At 35.5% G+C, this 16199-nt stretch overlaps 1 protein-coding gene across 13 annotated transcripts in view; it reads right to left on the bottom strand.

Moving 5' to 3' along the window:
* The window catches only part of CDH18 (cadherin 18), a 444808-nt gene that overhangs the window by 165078 nt on the left and 263531 nt on the right, over positions 1 to 16199 (bottom strand). For all 13 annotated transcript variants that reach the window (XM_015854439.3, XM_032442474.2, XM_032442475.2 and 10 more), the window contains one exon: positions 8844 to 8917. The gene's annotated coding sequence lies outside the window, so the exon portion shown is untranslated. The remainder of the gene's footprint in view (positions 1 to 8843; positions 8918 to 16199) is intronic.

Genomic DNA, 16199 nt, shown 5'->3' with positions numbered 1-16199 from the left:
TTGTTGATAATAGTAATAAACATCACAAGTAAAGAGAAAGAAAAGCTAAGGAGATATGCATGTATGTAATGAGGTAATGGTCTCCGCTTGTGCCAAAGAAGGTTCAGGGTGGATACCACTCTGAAAGAGTAGCAGTGCAATGGAACAGGTTACCCACAACAGTGGTAGTCTCTGGAGGTGTTCAAGGAAATGGTAGATGTGGCACTGAGGCTGAGTAGGCACAGTGATGACATGCTGATGGTTGTACTAGATGATCTTAGAGGTCTTTTCCAATCTTAATAATTCTATCACTCCATGTCAAGTCAAAATTTGTATTTTTGATATCACACTGCTGAGACTTCTTTAAGTCACTGATTTTCCTCATAACATTTTTTTTTCTGCCAACCATACTACAATCACTATTATCTTGAATTCTTCCCATCTCACTAAAAATGTTTTCTGTTTATATGGTAAAACTAGATTCTTCTCTGGATATACCAATCCTTTCATCATGATTAGCTTTCTCTGTTCTCTTGAAATGTACATACTGTGCATTTCTTTTATTATTATTATTATCCTTGTATCTTCTTTTCTCACTCTTCCAGCTTAGCTAGTATTAAACCATCAAGGTTCTCAATTTATTGTTTCCATCATCAAATGTGTTCAGTTCCTTTTTAAACTGGCTTACTCATAAATACTGAATTCCTCAATGGATATGTCACATCTTTCTCATACATATCTACAGTAAAATACATTATCTCTTGAATGCAAGCAGTATAACTCAGCAACTCATTTTGCAAAGTATTCGAACATCAGAACTGATAGACAAAGCAATCACTGAAATTACAAATGCAGCTTTTCCCAGATGGATGAATTAAAGGGATACAGATAAAAATGCTTGTGGATACATACATAGGAAAAGTCTGCTTAAAGGTAACAACAACATCAACAACAATGTAAGAAGAAAATTACTATAACTTGGTATTGGAGATTTCTATGCATGATCGCTGTTGAAAATACAGAAATATCATTGTTAACTACTGTGATTATCTTGGCAAGAAAAGTTTCAATTAATTAGAAGAACACTTCTTCCAGAAGGCTGCCTCGATGGATGAGTAAATGAAAATCTTAATGTTAGATTTAAAATAGTCTTCTATCCTGATAGAAATCATAACTATGTTTATAGAATAAGTATTTTTACTGCTACTATGTAACAAAAATGAACACAAGCACTAAACACTTACTTGAAGTTTCTACCCTATGGCCGAGGTTGAATAGAAGAAGAATTTTTGCTGACTTTCTTAAAGAAATTTCTTATGTTGGAGAATTTCCCAAACCCACGTAATTAGATTTCTACATGTGGCATCAACAAGAAAATCCAGTCATTTGTACTTTATAAGACACAACTTCTGTACGGTGGCGTACATAATATACAATACAGCATAATCATGTCAGACACTGACATTACCAGAATATTCAATATTCTAGAATATTCTTAAGTTTTCTAACTTGCTTTATTGCAAATTCAGAGAGAAGTGATGTTCTAAATTCAGGTGAAATCCAAACTGGATAATATCTCAGAATGACCTTTTAGAAGTCTTACAGAAATGTCTGAGGTGTTGAATGCAATTTAACATAAATTCATCATTTTTTCAGGTCTGAAGATAAATTAATCTTTTAAACAGCAGACAATTTTCATGTCCTAGTTAGTTTGTAATATTCTTCAAATCTCTGTGTTAAATACACTAGTTCTACTAAATTGTTATAGTTTTAGTAAACACAACTTTTCTACATTGTTATGAAAATTTTAACTTCCATTCTTGCCCAATTACTTTCCAGGAACAGATAAGAAGGGAGACTTCTTATCTTTTTTTTTTTTTTTTTTTTTTTCTTATTTGAGACTGAATGTCAAAACCATAACACCAGCAAATCCTCAGGAACAGAAGGGGGATGCAAAATAAGGTTAATCATTAGGATCACATCTTAAGTTCTGATTGTGCAAACAAAAAAAGACCTACTTAAATTTAAACCCATTAATGAAAAGCTCATTGAAGCTAATGGGATTGTTTGCTTAAGACTAAGCTTAAAACTTAACTTTTTAAAGATCAGGTCACAGACATTTTAATGGGGAACCTGGAAGACGACCTACTGTGGACAAATAATATCACATATTAAAAGGTACAATGTAAATTTAAGAATGTAGCATTCAATTTTTAAATGTTTTCCTTCCGTTACCATATTAATAACAATAATAATAATAATAATAAAAACAACAACAATAGAACAACCTGAGTCATGGCATTTGATATTAGGATTTCTAATGAGGGTTCAAAGTCTTCAAGGACTCACTCACAGTTTGCTTAAAAGTTTTAAGTTTAAAACAAATAAATGTTTTATATTGAATTCTTTGCATCCAGTGGACAACTCAAACTACAACTTACATGCACTACAGAGCTCAGCTTTGTTTCTGAAAGTGAGCAGAATGAGAGTTTAGCATGCAATTTAATAATCATCCAGCATCATTAAAAGAGCACCACAGTTGGCTGAAAATTCAGAAAAGCTATGCTCTCACTTCAAGAAGGAATGCATTTCATAGGAAAAAATAAAAATAAATCAGTTTCTGAGAAAAATCTTATATCTCAGTCTCCTTTTGATCCTTACATGACATTGCATACAACCACACCGTTTCCAAAGTACACTATTCAAACAGGGTGAAAAGTGGCAGACTGAGGTAACACATTAAGAACCTGAGAAGGGTGGTGAACAAGTTTTAATAAACCTAATCCTATTTATGAAAATACTCATTCAACAAAGTTAGTAAAGAGGAAAATGAAGAAAATAACAATGAAAAGACGAATTTACAAGAATATCAGCTTCCAAATATGTATAATGAGACCTGGAATATTCACTGTGAAAATAGTCAAGAGAAACAAACACACACCAGCCCATCAAAGTGAGATTCAAGCTCTTTACAGGCTGCACTGTAGTCTTGCATTTCAGTGTTCTGTGTTTCCTCACTGCTTACCTAGACTTTTTTAAAAAAATTACTGAGTGAAATACTTGCAGCTCTACATATTCTAACGTGGAATTATAATTACTAGAAAAAGTTTACACAGTAAGCAATACAACTAGAAAACCTTCATCATCAACTTTTGAGAATTCAAAGTGCACAGATATCAAACAAACCACCACAAACTTCAGGACAGAAAATCAGTATGAAAATGTAAATAACAGTGATTAGAGAAGCTTAAAAACATAATAAAACTTCATAATCATGAACTGGTGTAGACATAACAGCTTCAAGGCAACTTCAAGGTCTATGGAGAAAACAGTACAATAGCCTGAAGTAACTCATCAAATATGAGATTAAACACAGAGGCTTGCTATGAGCATCTTTAACACCCAATAAAATGGCTAATGGAATGAAAGCTAGTTCAGCAAGGGTGCTCCATCCCAAAACTCACTGTAACCTAAAGAAATAGCAGTTAAATATAACTGGCAGCTCACTGCCAGATTTCTTTATTTTCTTCACTTCCTAAACATCATCATGCATTTCTAATGTAATATTTTTGTAATTTCTAAATATGAGTATTACTATTAAATTCCTGGAATTACACAATTATTGAAACTAAGCAGACTCTGTGAAAGACACATACATTGTATTTAAGCAACAGCGACTAGTTTTAAGTTCTCATGCACACCCTTTGCATGCAAGTGAAGGGTTCTTTTGAGATTATTGTATTAACAGAGATTTCTTGTGCATTAAAAGGTAAACAGACTCCTAAAAACATACATATGCACGTAACAGTGCAAGTATTCAGTAAAGAATGGCAGATTCAGTGCTTCATCCAAAGCTATTGACAACAAACAGTAAGATTATGTAAGAAAATAATAGTTCTAAATTAACCCTGATGACTGAAAAGATTAATTGTATGAGATCTGCTCTGAAGGTAATGTTTCCTGTTTCATTATGTTTGCCTGTGACATCAGAGGTGGATGTAGGTGGTATGGCAGCAGAGGCTGAACCTTCCCACCAACATTCCATTCCATTCCATTCCATTCCATTCCATTCCATTCCATTCCATTCCATTCCATTCCATTCCATTTTGTTGTCGTGTGACAGATGACAGCATAGGGGCATTCTGATGGAATGATGTCTGACTTGGAAATGTGTATGAAGCAAAGGTGTATCGCTGGACGCATTCATGTGGAAAAAGCTGCACCCACTGACACTCATTGATACTTGCTGAATGCTTATCGAGATCAAAGAGTGGATGCGAGCGTACTTGAGGGGTGGGTAGTGTGTTTCAGCACTGGTGGCGGCAGCAGTGGATTTGTCTCTCCTGGCGGAGATTTTTATGACTGTAACATGTAGGTTCTTGCTCATCGCTGCTGAAAATGCATACCTGGTGGTGGTGATTGTTTTGAAACATAGTGCTTTAAAGCATAGAATTCTCTGTATCAGATAACACTTCTGTGCTTTTCTCATCTGTCATAGCTTCCATGGAAAAAATTTGGAGGCATTACTTTCAGAGCTACCTATGTATTTTATAGCATTTTACTTAAAAACAGAGAGCAAAACCTGACAATCAATTGTTTGACTTTTCCTAAAATTCTAATATATTTCTTCTTTCTAGAGAGCCTACTATTATAAGCCACATAGTTTAGAAAATGTTAAGTTTTAAGTTTTATCTTACAAATTTATAATGTAAGCATTACATTAGCCTTCATAACAATTTACCTAAAACTTTCTACAACCTTTTATGAATACAAATATTCTTTGGCACAGCTAATTAAATCAATGGAGATGAAATAATAAAAAGGATTTCAGTATCAGATTACATTTTAAACATTACTCTTGGATCCCATTTGGGAAAAGGATTTAAATAAGATTTATTCATCAATCTGCAGCGTTAGCTTCTGCATATGTTTTCATACATTAATTGTGTTTGGTAGTACATATCCAAGCTTTCACTTAGTAAAATATGTCTCACTTGGTTATTCTGAGGTCTAATCATTCAAAATCCAAATTTCCACTTACTGTCAAAACTTACAAGAACTGGTTGAATTGACTAATAAAAAGAGGGGAAAATAAAGAATAGGAACTCAAAATGTTAATCAGTTATCTGTTTCCTTGATGTTCACATTTCCATGAGTTCTTCTGTCTGTAAATGCAGAATACATATCAGAGCACTTACTACTTGTGAACAGCAGCGCTTGTGCTCTGTCAGCTTGGGCTGCATAGCATACCCAGGAAACTGGAAATCCATACCGTGCTCAGAGCAATACACTGCAGTGATACACATAAGCTCCATTTATCAAAACTTGTTTAAATGCACCTACACTATACCAAAGATGTTGCCAGTCACTCACATCTGCCTATGTCAAAAAGGTCAAGAACGTATCAATTCATTATTACATGGCAGAGTACAATACTGTTTATTTCAGCATGCATTTAAACAAATGCATGAGAAATCTGTCCTACTATGAGGATACAAGAATTTTAATGCATGAATGAAGGCATTTGGTGCATAAACATTCTTTTAGAACTTCTCAGTTAAATGATGGAGATATACATGAACTAAACGTACACGTGGGTAGTAAATCACTTGAATACACTATCTGAATATCCTATCAAAAGCACAAATTCATTCACTTTAGCTATTCAATAAAAACACATGCAAAGTACTGATCCATCTCAATAATATTAATCTGTCATGTTGTCTAGACACACTTCTTTACAGCATATGTTCTATTTGGTTTTCACCTTTTAGCTTTTTGTCATACATACGTGAAAGAGAACTAATCCAATAGTTTTCCAATTCTGTCAATTTATAACTTTGCTAAAGAAATATTACACAGATAAATAGAGAAACCTTGAAAACCTTGTAAGTTTTTTTAAATTATTATTATTTTCAACCCTGTGGGGTTATGTGGGCTGAATTTAATCAAAATCATATCATTTTTATATAACTAGATCATATCTATATATTTGCGTTTATAAAATCCACCTGCTAGTGAATATCTGTCTCCTACTGACAGCAGTGATGAAAGAAAAAAATAAAAAAAAATTCATAGGCAAAGTGATATCCAATAACTGAGAATAAGGAAGTCATAGAGAGATGCAAATCCATGACATCTGCTATATCTGCTTTAACTAACAATATTATGAAAACAACATGCACCACAGACAACACGTTTTCTTATTTAATTTTTAATGCACTTTCATGAAGGAGAGAGAATATAGGACTCCAGAGGACCTGACTTGACACAGCAGTGTTAAGATTGAGCTCACAAGGCATGGATTCTTTGTCACGCAACAAAATAAATGATAGAAAGCAAACATTTTACAAGACAGTTGTAACTCCATTTCTACATGCGAACAGAAAATCTAATGTATCAAAAATATTCATGCCAAAATAATATTGATCAGAAACTACACAGAGTAGCAACAGTTCTTAAATAAACAGAGTGAGTTATGTAGTAGTGGTGCCAATATACTCCCACTCTACACACATACACAGACCATCAGAACAAAGCATTTATCTTTTCTCTCTTTTCTCATATTTTCTTTTTTTTCCCCCCACTGATTTAACACTATCAGAAATCACAAACTTTCTCATAGACACTGCCCTAAAACAGTCAGTGTCAAAGTAAACTTGCTTTACTTCTGACACAAGCACATTCACATGTGTTCTGTTTCTGTTCTGAAAAAAAGATTCCCTCTGAAAATCAAGGAGAAAACATTCTAGAGACCAACAACATGGGGATTCTTTTCCATCTCTTCTCTTAAAATCTTTAATAATAGAATGATGTAGTGTCAAATGTAGAAAAATCATTAGGAAGCAAGTCTTCTTATCCAGCTGGACTAGACAGGATTTGTACTGCTAAACTAAGATCAGTAACTCTGCTTCTAAGAATAAGGTCATCAGTAATCTTAATATAAAAACCTAGTTGGAACATTTTAGAAGTCATATATTATTTCCTATTCTTTCCAGTATTTTATTAAAAGCTTTGTTTTTATTTCTATCATTCTTACATTTCAATGACTACTGTCTACCAAAAAAGCCTTGTCACTGATTTTTAAAACTTCAGTGCAATGATATCCACATGGCATTTTGTTTTCAGGTAACATCTCAATCAGTATAACTACCACCCACAGGAGATGGCCTATACTGTTAGTTACTCATAAAATATGTAGCATTTATTCTAAAAATACAATCATCCATTATCAACCTACAACCTATGTAATTTGTGTGATGTGTCAATTCCCTCACTTCCTCTGTTCCTTCCTTGCTTTCTATCAAGGCAATATTAATTATTCAGCAGTTCACATTTGCTTCCACCCAAAGCCCAATGAGATGGCAGGCAGGAGGTGTACAGTCCCTCAGAAAAAGAGGTATTGATTCTAAGCTGAACAGATGGAGGAAGGTTGTGGGTAGGCAAGACAGATGATTTCCTCCAACACAGCTCCAACGGCTATTGAAATATGCAGTCCACTTCCCCTGGCTTTCTAATTCCCTGTCATCTCACTTCAATCTAGCCCACTTAGTGGACAATAAACCCTTCAGCTTTCTGGCTGGGTTAGTTTCTCTCCGGTTATTGTGCTGGGTTGTTTTCCCAAGGGTGTGAATAAGTATCAGAATTGGTACCTCAAAGGAAAGAGGAAAACAGCTGGGAGGTGTTCATCTGGCAGCAATAAGTAGCAGATTGGTTTGTCTCATTCTAATCTGCATCCTGGTTACATCCTCACAAAAAAAAAAAAAAGCACTCCAAAAGCACACCCACTAGCTACTCCAATAAAAGACAAAAACAGCATTCCAAGCCTTCTGTTTATCCCAGAGTCAGGGACATCTTAGTGTATTCTCCTCTTCTGCACACACATATAAACAAATGGCATTACAATGTATTAAGACAATGTCCGTAATTGCTAAGCTAGTATATCTCCTACAACTTATCATTATGACCTTCTGTCTCAGATGTTTTCATATTTCAATACTAAGAAAAATCATAAAATCAGTTTTTAAACTAATTTGCTGAAGTAGCAACAGCTTTAGATGTACAGTATTCTTGGTGCAGCATTTAATGATTTATTTTTTTTTAATGTGACTGTTCTCCAGTAACAGCTTAAGTGCTTAATACAGATGCAAATATGTCTAAACATTTACGAGTTCAAGCTTCACACCTATTAGTGCTCTAGTTTAATTTTCCACAACACAATACTAGGTCTACCCAGTAAGACCCACTATTATATGTTGCTTTCTTTTGGAGATATTTTCTCCTGGGAAGAAACAGAAAGCAGTTAACACCTGTACTTTGAAAAATCTGACATGATGCAAAAAACACTTAAATTAACAGAGAAGCACTCTGCAAATAAAGCTGACAGTCATTTACAGTACAAAACAGAGTGGCATTTTTTGGTAGCATGCAAGTACAGATGACAGGCATATCTTTATTCAATTAGTTCCTAGTTTCCAAAGGCAGAGTTGTATGTGCACAATCAAACTGCTACCTCTAATTTTAGAGACTTTCTATACTGAATATTTAAAACTACTTAGTATCTAAATGAATTTAACGGAATGCCACTTCACTTACTTCTCACTTTCAGCTTTCAATAATATTATATCTGTATATTTCAATGCTGCGTGCAATCCAATTCCTAAATACAATCAAACAGATCTGCTGGCCTTTTTAAAATGTATTTCAGTTTCAAAATAGCTAGACTTATATGCGTGCAAGACGCAGAGAATGAAATGACAGCATCATATTTATATTCTTCTTAGTATTATAAAAGTTTCATACCAATCCATTTACGTTTTCTACTTACATCTGCAGCTAAAATAGCAGGTAAAACAGGCACTTACTGTTCAGTGGTTACAGGGCACTTCTCCACTCCTTTTCCAAACAACTTGCCAAATCAAACTTACTGCCTCTTTAGCTGCAAGCAAACAAAAAGAAAAGTCAGATTTCAAGGAACTGAGGGAGAGGGTATTATACTAAAAATGTCTTTCAGGTGAAGTAAAAGGCATGTGATATTAACCTTTAAACTTTCTCATCATAAAAGCCACTAATAATCTATGAGTGTGAAATCGCTTCACAAGAATACAGTAAAAATCTTTAACAGGAAAAAAAAAACAACAACAGATAACAAACATGAACACACAAAAAAGAAAAATAAAAACAAAAATAAAACAAACAAACAAACAGAGAAACAAAAAAACAAACAAAAACTCAAACCCAAATCCATTGCTTTTGCACCAGCTCAATTTTCTAGCCATTTACCACAGCATGAGCCATGAATATTTCAATAGTGAATTAAATTCTCATTCCTTTTATAGTGGTCCACTGCAGTCAAGGATTGGACAGGGTTTGTGCCTACCACCATGTTATTGTCACTTACTTTTTCTTTTGTTAATTTAAAAGTCTAAATATGTTGCCTTGTTATTATGAAATTAAACTTCCTTGAACAAGCTCTCTATTTTTATTTTTTTCTAATCTCAAAGCTGGAAATTTCCATTGGTGAAAATGCAATTGAAAAACAAAGGCAGCTGTATGAAACTTTCACTTTCTGAGCTACACAACAGTTACTGCATTACTTAACATTTCCTAAAGGTATCAGTATCAGCAAGCACTAGGGTTTAACCCAGCAGGAAGTTCAGCACCACAGTCAATTGCTCTCTGCACCCTCCTAGTGAGACGGAGGAGACAACCTGAAAAAACACCAACAAAGTAGAAACTACGGATTTAGATAAGAACTATTTATAAATAAAAGGAAAATAATAATAGTAGTGATAATAATCTACTATAAGTACGTCGCTGCAAAAGTAATGACTCATTTATTTCCATGGAAACTATAATCGATACAAAAATTACATTAATGCTATTTAAGAAATAGAAAAAATCTTCAACTGCAAAACACTATTTTTCAACATAGTCATCACCATTCTACATTTTCAGTAGCAATGAACAAGAGCCTGCATACTACTCTTGCAAAAATTTCCACCAGCAAAGATAACCCACAGTTTCAAAGATGCTACGACAGCATTGTTGCAAGGAAAATGCTTCCTGTACAGTCTGTCACTCACTGGCCCAAAGAGATGGAAGTCAGAAGACAATGGGTGTGGTAGGACAGTCCAACCAAGGTAGGTACGTGCTCCATGGTCTTCATACTTCTATGGGGCCTGATGTTATTGTGCTGCAGGAGAAAGCTTGTCTTCTACTCTGGCCCATCTCCAAAAGTTTATCTTTCAGATTAGTCAGCATCTCAAAGTAGCGATCAGAATTGGTTTGTCTGCATTGCAGGAAATTCAGAAGAATCAACTGTTTTCTATCACAAAAGACTGTGCGGATCACTTTACCCACTGAGGACTATATCTTGAACTTTTCTTTCAATTGGGAGATCACATGATGCAGTTCCATGGACTGCAGTTTTGACACTGGCACATAGTGGAGACACCAATTCACCAGTAAGTATGGAATTCAGGAAACTGTCATCTTCAGCATTGTATTGCTTCAACAGGTTCAGACAAACTTTCAGATTGTGTTCATTCTCTTCCTGAGTCAGCAGTTCTGGGATCCACCTGGTGCAAACTCTACAGTATTCCAACACTGTCACCATTGTTTCCAATGCACTGAAGTCGATATTCAGCTCCCTGTTCGTAATCAATCAGAACATGTGGATGAACAAATTGAAAAGTTTTTCATTTCATGGTGAAACCATTGCACATGGCTATCCAGATTGTGGCTTGTCTTTCATGTCACTGCCACCAGTGCTGAAACAAACTACCCACCCCTCAAGTACGCTCACATCCACTCTTTGATCTCCATAAACATTCAACAAGTATCAGTGAGTGTCAGTGGGTGCAATTTTTTCCACATGAAGGTGTATACCTTTGCTTTATACACATTTCTACAGACATCATTCCGTCAGAATGCTCCTATGCTGCCATCTGACACACGACAACAAAATGGAATGGAATGTTGGTGGGAAGGTTTAGCCTCTGCTGCCATACCACCAACATCCACCTCTGATGTCACAGGCAAACATAATGAAACAGGAAACATTACCTTCAGAGCAGATCTCATACAATTAATCTTTTCAGTCATCAGGGTTAATTTAGAACTATTATTTTCTTACACAATCTTACTGTTTGTCGTCAATAGCTTTGGATGAAGTACTGAATCTGCCATTCTTTACTGAATACTTGCACTGTTACGTGCATATGTATCTTTTTAGGAGTCTGTTTACCTTTTAATGCACAAGAAATCTCTGTTAATACGATAATCTCAGAAGAACCCTTCACTTGCATGCAAAGGGTGTGCATGAGAACTTAATACTCATCAGTGTTGCTTAAATAAAATCTGTGTGTCCTTTATGGAGTCTGCGCAGTCTCAATAATTGTGTAATTCCAGGAATTTAATAGTAATACTCATATTTAGAAATTACAAAAATATTACATTAGAAATGCATGATGGTGTTTAGGAAGTGAAGAAAAAAAGACACACAGTTTTAATCTGTCACTTTGATAGAGATTTCTCAGAAACATTTCAGGAGACATTACTTTAAGAGCAGACCTCTTATATTTACAAAACGAGTGTACAATTGTTTGTGTATCATCACCCACCAACTTATGTCCTGTCCGTCATCCTACACCCCTCCCTTTGGCCACTTTAGGTCAGATTTTCTGGTTCTGTCCCCTCCCAGCTCCTCCTCAATTCCTCACCAGCAGGACAATCTGAGGAGGTGAAAAACTGCAATGTCCTTGACTTTGTATAGCATTGCTCAGCAACAGCTAACTCACTGGGATGTTATCAATATTGTTTTTCCCCAAAGGCAAAACATAGCATCATACCAAACACTATGAATTAAAAAAAAAAAAAAAAGAAAACAAAAAAATCTGTTCTGTGCCAGCTAAAGCCAAGATATTATGTATTGCAAGCCATAACAGCCATTCAGTAGAGTTATTAATAATTGCAGATCTAGCACAAATCAAATGTGCTGGAACTATTCCTATAACAGTAGCACAAGGAAGTATCTATTTATAGCAATTTACAGCAAGCCCCACTTGCAAGACGCCAGATAGCATTTTAGAAAATTAAAGTTTAAACAGTCATTTCAGGCCTAACGTATGTTAGAGAAGTCACTGCACTAAAGTCAGGGGTTTTTTTGTTTTTTTGTTTTTTTCATGAAGTATGGAAATCTCATCACGACTAAAAAGTGAAATATGAACAACCTGCTTTCTAAAAGAGGTCTGTGTTATTCTCAGACCTCTCATCAGCACCAGTAACCATTAAGCACTTGCTTCTAAATGACCACCACTAGCTCCTACATTCCTGTCAGTCCAGAGCAGTAGGTAGTGATGGGAAACTACAGGAAGTCCCCCTGTTGTCCTCTGCATGCCCACTCCTTACACATTGCTAGGAGACAGCCCCTGAACTGCATGGGTGAAAATGCATTAAAAATGCTATTTTAAAGAAAAACCTACTCTGAATGAAAATAGACATTATCACCATCTTCTAAGTTGAAAAATGAGACATGTCAAGCATCATGGGGTAAAACCTACTTTAAAACATGGATTAGGTGAAATGAGGTCTGAGCTACATCTGCCCACTCTAATTCTCTGTAGAAGAGAAGCACAGATGAACCTCTGCCAACTTTTATGTCCCCACAACACCATTAGGGCAAGAGACCAGCAGTGACAGCAAGCTGCCTAACAGCTGCTCTCTGGCTTAAGGTAAGGAGAAGGCAAAAGCAAATGGCCCCAGGTGAGGGTCACAGGCCTCTGCCTCAGTCAGTTATCTAGATGCCTGATGCTGTCTATATTCCAAAGAATGTTGTGCATTAGAAGGGCCTGAACATTGAAGGTTTTTAAACATCTTTAAGTATCCTGCACTCGCTTCTCTAGTTCAGTACAACGTACAACAAGGGGATTTTGAAAACCAATTTATTAACAAGTTATTTAGCACTGGAAAGAAGTCTATAAAAAGAGAGAGAGAGAAAAAAAAAAAAAGTTGTTATGGTTTTATACTGTAGCAAAATAAAACAACAGTTACTGGAACTACACTCATTTAAATCAAGAGCAGGAGTCTTTTGCTACTCAGAGTGACAGCACTAGACATGAGTGTGTATTTGTTTATGAACATAAGGGTAATTCCTGTGTGTTTTCTAGGCTGAAATCTAGGATTTATCTGTTCTCTCTAAGATGAAAATAAAAAAGATGAAAATAAAAAATTCTAACATCAAATATAATAAAGTTATTTGTTATATTAATCCAATAGTATATATTAATACTATAATACTGTAGTACTAATAATATTGCTTATTGCTCTCAGTTCTCAAGCTTGCCTTCCTCATCCTACTTCCTTTCTCCATACTCTAAAAATATTGATATTATTATAATTAAAAGCCTTCGTTTCAATTACAGATACGACTGAGCTTCAACAACCGCATATTTATTTTTTAATCCAGAAATAAAAAGATCATTAAGTGATTTCAGAAATCAATCACTTTATTTCAACTCATCAATATGTAGTATTCCTTAGAAACTTTTGAATGCTCTGTTTTTCTACAGATGTTCTTTGTACTGATACAGCTTTTGGATAATCCTTAATGAATCAACTAACCATCTGCTTACTGTTGCTATTAATATTTTCACAATTGTTCTGTAGAAAATTACAGTATAGAATTACACATCCAATTAAACAATGCATAATAATCATTTTTGGTAACAGGATGACCCTATGATCCTCTGGAAGCCTGAAACATTTACATTCACAAAATGTGGGCATAGTTAAATTAAATAAATAAGTAAAATTAAAAAAATTGTACACTGATTAACAGAAATACTTTCTGTACTTGCTAAGGAAAGGCTAATTATATTTATATCAAGCCTGATAGTGACTGATGAGATGGAACTTTTAGGATACAAATTTGGGGAATCAAATTAAAGTGCTGAAAATGCACTTCTAGAATGTTTATTTAAAATATATTTAGAGTCACATCTGTCATTGCATTGCATTTATTATTACCAGGATGAAACACTGTTATTCATTTAACACTTGCTATTAAAACAAAATGAAATCTAATGTAGTACACCATCTGACCAAATATGGGAGAAGAGTGAGTGATAAAAGCCTTTACTTGAGCTGCTGGTGGTGTCATCCCTTGTGTGTCTCCAATAATTGCAGCAGGCTTACAGAAAGAACAGCCCAAAGCTTTGCGGACTGTGAATAACACATGGAGCTAATCTTTGTAAACTGCAACACATTTCTGATCTGAACAAGCTGTTAACTCATACTCCAACTGTGTCAACAAAAAAGCTTATGGCAGATTAAGGAAAGCAGCAAAGTTCAGCACTGTCTTCTATGTCAAGCAAGTACAATACAGAAACAGCATTTTAAAACAGTAAGAGAGGTATTATCAATTATGCATAAATGTCTTTTTTTTTTTCCCTTCTTTTCACTAATTCTTTCCTGAGATGCAGCAGCAGCAGATCATTAAGATCATCTGCCATTATCAAAGTTCAAGGATGGAAACTTTAAGGTCTCTGTTAGGTGCATGCATTCCCTAGCGTGCTGTTCTTTCTATACATAGCTGGAATCCAACTGAGCAAATAGACTGTATGCGCAAGAGCAAGAAGAAATCATGCTTTTAGTGCTACAGCTTTTCCCCACACTGGCTGGGGAGAAAGAACATCTAACACAGAAAAAAGTACGTACATATAGAAAACATTTCAGATAATCTACTTACTAAGAATGTGTGTAGCAGCTTTAAAAAAAACACAGCACTGAGGTTTAGATGCAATCAGCATTTGCTAAATACTTATGCCATTATATATAATCTGTAAAGTTCAAGAAGTAGGGAAAATAAATTAACTGATAAGCCACTTAACTCTCTTTTCAGCAGTGTTTACTCAGCATGAAAACACAGCAAACAAAATTAGCTTAATACTGGGAACAAGCTTCAGCCTGACAAAAACGTTTCTATACAGTAAAAGTAGCAGATCCAGTGAAAGTATTCCACAACCCCCAGCCTAGAATTTGCATTCCACATAGAAATCAGCAAACCTGAAATTCTCTGGGACTTGGGCACTTCCTGTTATGACACAGAAGGAAGGGATGCCATGTAAATGGACCTGGACAAGCTTGGGAAGTTAAGCCATGCAAATCAAACAAGGTTCAACAAAGCGAAGTCCATGATGCTGCACTTGGGTCTTGACATGAGAACAGACTGGGAGAACTCAATGAGAGCAGCCCTGTGGAAAAGGACTTGGGGGGCCCTGCCGGACAAAAAGCTGGGCATGAACCAGCAGTACACTCTTGCAGCCAGAAGGTCAACAGTATCCTGGGCTGTGTCAAAAGAGGGATGGCCAGCAGGGAGAGGGAGGTGATTGTCCCCTTCTGCCATCATCAGGCCTCACCCAGGTCTGAAGCGTCCAGCACTAGAAAACATGTTACGTTTAAATAGAAAAAAAAAAACAAAAACATAAATAGTTCACCTCAGTCTGTTATATGTCTAGTCTCAATGTAGTACTTTCTCAGTTACTCTACAGCTTTCTTTGTATCAGACACAATTCCAAAGTGCATGTTGCTACAGAATGTGTAAAACAAAAGTAACGGAAGTCATCCTACAACAAAATGCAAAATGCCACCAAGAGCACTTGCTAACTTCTCTGTGAAAAGCTTTTGATCAAGTGAAAATGGAGGTTTGAGGCGAGCAAAATCCTGACTGCCACCTTTACAGCATGGACTTTAAGCAAACGTAATGAAAAAGAAACAGATACCTGATATAAGGTTTGTGCAGCAACATTAACTAGGAAAGTTTTTATTTAATCTATGTAAATTATAAATGCCTTTAGTTGTATGATCTACTTTCAGTGATACAGAGAAATGCCAGTACTTAAATTTTATCTTAAGTGTTTGTTATGTTTTTTTTTTTGTTTCTGTTAAGTTTGATTAGCGGTCACTGGATAACTAAGTATTTCTTACCGAAGTGTGTCTAAATTCTATAAACTGGATTTTGGAGCAGACTAACAAGAGCCCTGCTGCCATGCCTCATTCGGCCTGTATGAAGCTGCAGTTGATAATACAAGGGTAATGGAGGCAGCGACTCCTTCTGAGGACTGCTGGTGATGCTGAGGGATCTCTGGAGGACAGAATAGTTTTGAGGTACACAATTAATCACCTAGAACTATAGGAGTACAGTTGTGTTTGCCTATTTA

This window comes from Coturnix japonica, chromosome 2, assembly GCF_054131305.1.
Source record: "Coturnix japonica strain WE chromosome 2, WE-NBRP24, whole genome shotgun sequence".
Classification (NCBI taxonomy): domain Eukaryota; kingdom Metazoa; phylum Chordata; class Aves; order Galliformes; family Phasianidae; genus Coturnix; species Coturnix japonica.
The sequence above is the reverse complement of the archived record's forward strand: the minus strand, read 5'-3'. Positions and strand labels throughout refer to the sequence as shown.